Raw genomic sequence first — 6,057 nt, forward strand, 5'->3', positions numbered from 1 at the left:
TCCCATATCAATGTGAAATATACTTCTGTTCACAGCTTTTTGTTATACACTTCTCTCTCACACATAAAAAATAATAAGCGATTGCAGGTAGCTCTGTAATTAAGGTGAAATCACGTGTATAAACTATATAGTCCGTACACATCCATTACAGTGCAACAGAAAATATTAGAAAAATAAAAATGGAAAAGATGGCCGTTACCGTCGAATGAATAATTATTTATATATTTTTAATTTTTAAATAAGTACGTAATTTTATAGTACTGTATCAAATATTTTATGAATAAAAATATAGAATTTGATCTTTATTATTTACATTTTTTAAGCAAAAGTAAAATTTTAACAAGAAAAAAAGAATTTATTATGTAATCTTCACTTCAAATTAATACGAATAATTTAAAGCTCTATTTTAATAAAAGAAATACGTATTATACATAATTATTTATTTAATTTGTTTCTATCAAATGATTTAAACTTATAGTAGATCCATGTATACAATTTCTGGATAAGAAAAACTATATAAAGTGTAAATACAGTGAAGCTAGAGAATATTTTATCTTCCAACATTACATGTGAAATTAAATTAAGAATTCATTCAGTTGGTTTTTTTTTTATCGAGCGCAAAATATATATAATATAATAATAATTTTTATAATTATATTTTATTATTATTAAATATAATTAATTTTTAAATTATTTAATTAATAAATTAAAATATTAAAATAATAATATAAAAATTAAAATTATATTTTTTTAAATTTTATATTTTGAAAAGATTAAATAATTTTTTTAATTGTTAATACAATTAAATGTCTCTCTTTTTATATATATTATTAAATAATCATTTGAAAATTTATCTCTCATATAATTATGAAATTGATATTTTATAATATTCATATTTAAAAAAGTTTTTTCAACTGATGTTGTCCCAGAAAAAAAACTAAAGTTAATTAAAAAAAAACAGCAATGAATAAATTAAATAATATTATTTTGATTTCTTATTTTATTATTATTATTATTTATTTAACTATTTTTTATTTAATAGTCAATACAAAAAAATGTTCTGAAAAACTAGATATACATTAAAAAAAGTTTTGAAGAACTAGATATACATTAAATATATATATTCTAAAAAAAACTTTAGATATCATATTTTGATGTAATTTTTTGTAAGTAATATTAAAAAAATAAGATCTTTTCATTCTTAAAGATTTATAATTTTATGTCAAGTGAATTTTTTAAAAAAGTTTTAATTGTGAATGACTAAATTTTTTAAAAAAATAAAAAAATCTAAAGATCAAATTTTGCGCTAATATTTTTGTGCATCTTCTAAATATTTATTCAAATGTTGACAAAACAATTTAGATTAAATGGATATGTTATTTGTTAAATACGAAAGTTTTTTTGTCACTTTTAATAAATATAATATTTATTAGTTATTTTTATCGCAATTTTTAAATTATTCAGAGATTATTTTGTCTGACCTTAAATCTTTTAGATACTAAATTAGTAGTTACCTCTATTTTGAACAAATAATCACATATATATATATATATATATATATATATATATATATATACGGCACAATAGTGATATTCACTAAGTATATAAATAGATTTTTTCAAATTTTAAATTTATTTATTAGTTGCAATTATAAAATAACAAATCTATAATTATTTTACTCCTTGTTAAAGATTATTGTAACAAATTCATTTGAATCTTGAATTACCATTTATTTCTACATAATTGAAGTTGATGAGTGAAGTTCAATCATGGTGGGATCAAATTTAATTATATAGTGGGGCAAATAAATCTTATTACTATGTATTAGTTAAAAAAATTTTGAATTCTACTTGGGGCACTTACCCCTATATCTATGAACATGAATTCGTCCCTGGTTCAAATTCAATAAAAATCAATTTCATTACACGCAGGCCACAACGTGTATACACACGTGCTTCACTAATGCAAACATATCCTTCTTCTTCTTTGCGTTCATTCTTTTTTGGGTTCTTTTTTCTTCTTCGCGTGTTTTCTCTCCATCGTCATTCTTTTATTGTTGTTGTTGTTGCTATGTTTTTTCTTTTTCTCCTTTTTCTTTCTATTGATTTTGTAACATTAACTTTTCTTTTTTTTATTCCTCTTAAGAGAATGAAAAAAATTACAAAAAAATAAAATAAGAAGAAGATGAAGAAGAAGAAGCAACAGAAAGATGAGGAGAAAGAAGAGAAAGAATTTTGAATTATGCAAAACTTATCAGAATAAAAATACACCAAAATTTCTTAACAATAACACATAAATTTCTTAGTTTCTACACCTAAATTTGCTACAAAGGCACAAAAATGTCTTCTTTAATGCTATATTTTTTTCTTTATTTTTTTTAGTTGAATAAATGTAGGTTTATCCTCTTCCTAATAATTTTGTATTATTATGTGTTTCTTCTTCTTTTTTGTTTGATTTTTTTGTTTTTATTCTTGTTAAGAGAGTAAAACAAAAAAAAAACTTAAAAAGAAAAAACAAGAAGGAAAAGATGAATTAAAAAAAAGATGATGATGATGAAAAAGAAGAAAAAGCAACAACAGAAGATGAGGAGGAGAAAGAGGAAGAGTTTTGAATTATGTAGAAATGATACATGCTTCAAATGTTCGTGATATGAAGAGTTCAAGTGTTATTTAGAAGATATTAGTTTATATTTTTAGAATATTTTAATTTAATTTGATGTATTTTGATTTTATTTATTTAGTTACTAGATTGGACTTTATGTTTGTGAGCTGAGTATTTTCTATATTTTAACCTAATAAAAGGTTATAAATACCTCATAAACTAAGGTAGTCGTAATATAGAATGATTTAGAGATTTGAAAATCCCTTTTTTAGTTTCGTGATAAAACTATGATGTGAACAATTGAGACTGAGGAGTCCATCTCTTGTTGCATCGAGGAATTGAGTTGAAGGTTGAGGAGTCTATTTCTTATTGCGTCAAGAAATTGGGTAGAAAGTAGAGTGATTTTCTTTGTACTCAATTTCAATCTATCCTTTTTGTTTCTATTTCAATTTCAAAGTATCTTTTTTTATTCAGTTTGTATACTTATCTTTTTGTTTATTTTTTATTTCTTTATCAAAAACTTATCAGAATAAAAATACACCAAATTTTCTTAATAATAACACATAAATTTTTTAGTTGTACACCGAAATTTCGCTACAAATACACAAAAAAATTATTTAATGTTGCATTTTTTCTTCTTCCTTTTTTTATATTTCTTTCTTTCTTTTAGTTGAATGAATTTAGGTTCATTCTCTTCCTAGTAATTTTGCAGCATTATGTGTCTCTTCTTCTTCTTTGTTTGATTTTTTTGTTGTTTTAATTCTTGTTAAGAGAGTAAAACAAGAAGAAACTTGAGAAGGTAAAACAAGAATGAAAAGATGAATAAGAAAAAAAATAATGATGATAAAAAAGAAAAAGAAGAAGCAACAGAAGATGAGGAGGAGGAAGAGAAAGAGTTTTAAATTATGTAAAATTTATCAGAATAAAAATACACCGAAATTTCTTAACAATAACACATAAATTCTTAGTTTTTATATCGAATTTTTGCTACAAATGCACCAAAATATTTTTTAATGCTGTATTTTCTTCTTCTTTTTTTTATTTATTTCTTTTTTTAGTTAAATAAATGTAGGTTCATCCTCTTCCCAGTAATTTTGCAGCGTTATATGTTTTTTCTTTTTCTTTGTTTGAATTTTATTTTATTTTTATTCTTGTTAAGAGAGTAAAGTAAGAAGAAACTTGAGAAGGTAAAACAAGAAATAAAAAGATGAATAAGAAAAAAAAAATAATGATGATAAAAAAGAAGAAGCAATAGAAGATAAGGAAGAGGAAGAGGAAGAGTTTTGAATTATGAAAAACTTATCAGAATAAAAATACACTGAAATTTCTTAACAATAACACATAAATTTCTTAGTTTTCCCACCGAAATTATTCAACTACAGAATCATAAACTATTAACGAAGTTCATTAACTAGATTCGAACCACACATCAACCACTTAATTCTATTCAAAACAATAATCCAATTCGCCTATAGTCTGAACTTGAATCATTTATTATCTTTGAAAATGAAATACTTGTTCAAAGCTGATTTTACTGTTTGATTTCAAAAAATTTAATCCAAATCTTTAAATCAGATAAAAGAATATTGATCTTGAACGAAGAGAATGCAGAGAACGAAGAGAACACATAGAATGAAGAGAACATAGATAACGCAGAGAAGGAATAGAACGTAGAAAACACATAAAATGTAGAAAAAAATTCGAAAAAAAAAATGAAATCTGGATGAAAAAGTCAGTTATATATATTTGCACATTAAGTTAAAAATTTATTAGAGATAGTGGCGCGTGTAAGTGAATTAGGTTAAAACTATTTGGTTGGTTAAATAATTTGAATGTAGAGATAAATTATTTTAGAAAGGAATTATAACCGTACAATTATTAGATTATAACTTTTTAACTATGTTATATATATACAAAATATCAGTTATCAATATAAAATTTACAGTGATTAGTAAAATATAAAATATATATTAAAAATTAATTAAATAATATATATACATAATAACTAATTTAATAATTAATATTTTGTGTGCACATATACTAAGAATAATTCAAAGATGAAATAAATCATCTAAAATTAAACGAGAAGTTCATTGGTAATTGATTTATATATATAACTTGATTATTTTTTAAGCACATATAATTTTTTATGAGCTATCTATCTTTTGAGTCACTAGGCCATTTGAAATCTTAATTAGAAAGAAAATGACAATTTAGGTCTAAAAGATCTCAAGTAAACATTCACATGTAATGTATTCTTTTGTATTTGAGATAATATAATAAGTTGGTGCACTCTTGTTTTTCGGATAGATTATTACTGTATTCATATTAGGGGTTTACTTGTATAATAAGGAGACGACCAAGTGATCAATATATATTAACAAATATGTTACTAATAAATAAAATTTTGGTTATAAATTTTGTATAAAAAATGGAAGTAACAAATATGTTGGAAAAAAAATTTGACAAAAGACAATAGAAATTTTATCATGGGAGCATAAAATAAGAAAATTTGACAACAGCTATATATATTTATCACTTATTACTTATTAGTATCCTATCGGGTTACTATTAAAGCATTTTAATTTTTTTTAGATAGTTAAATATATATTTTTTTAAACTGCACAAAAAACACAAAATTATTTATAGTTCAGTGACTAAAAATGGCGTATATATATGATTTATAATTTGAAGATGCGGTTTGAACAAAGTTAACCGAATTTTATGTCATATTATATTATATTATATTATATTTATAAATCAGGTATAAGTATAGAAAAATAAAATAAATTAAAAAGGTAAAATGATATATATATGAACTATAATAAAAACAAAAATTTATAATTAAATTTTTATATACTATGTTAATAAAAAATGTTATATGTATTAAAATAAGTTATTATATATTTATTTATATAAGTATTTATATTATTTTATATTTTTAATATATATTTTATATTTTAATATATATATTTATATAAATAATTGTTTTAAAAATTAATTTCAATCTTCACATAGTACAACTATATATAAAAATATTCAATTAGATTGTTGCTAATAATGACCACTAAGGAATACCTTGTATAAATGAAAGTATAAGTCTTTTGAGTTAAAAAACGATTCATTTAGTAAATTAATAATAAGAAGAAGAATAAACAATTTTTTATTTATTTTATCTTTAAATTAACATGAATTAACTTTTAATTTTTTTTATTAAAAGTGTAATCTACCATTCCTCTTTTGTATAATGTACGTATACGTATACCAGTCAGGCGCATCTGTAGGTTCCACGCGTCAAAGTCGGATACGTTAGACAGCTCATAATTCAAGAATCGAATAAAAGAGGCCAATAAGCTCCCATGAGTCAGAGTCTGATTGGGCCACGTGCCCCCAGTCTCCAACTGGCAAAGGACCAAAACCACTAGTGGTTTCTTCACGCGCTCATTAGCGGTTTTA

Source organism: Arachis ipaensis, chromosome B7 (genome assembly GCF_059453495.1).
Source record: "Arachis ipaensis isolate K30076 ecotype BB chromosome B7, ASM5945349v1, whole genome shotgun sequence".
Lineage (NCBI taxonomy): Eukaryota > Viridiplantae > Streptophyta > Magnoliopsida > Fabales > Fabaceae > Arachis > Arachis ipaensis.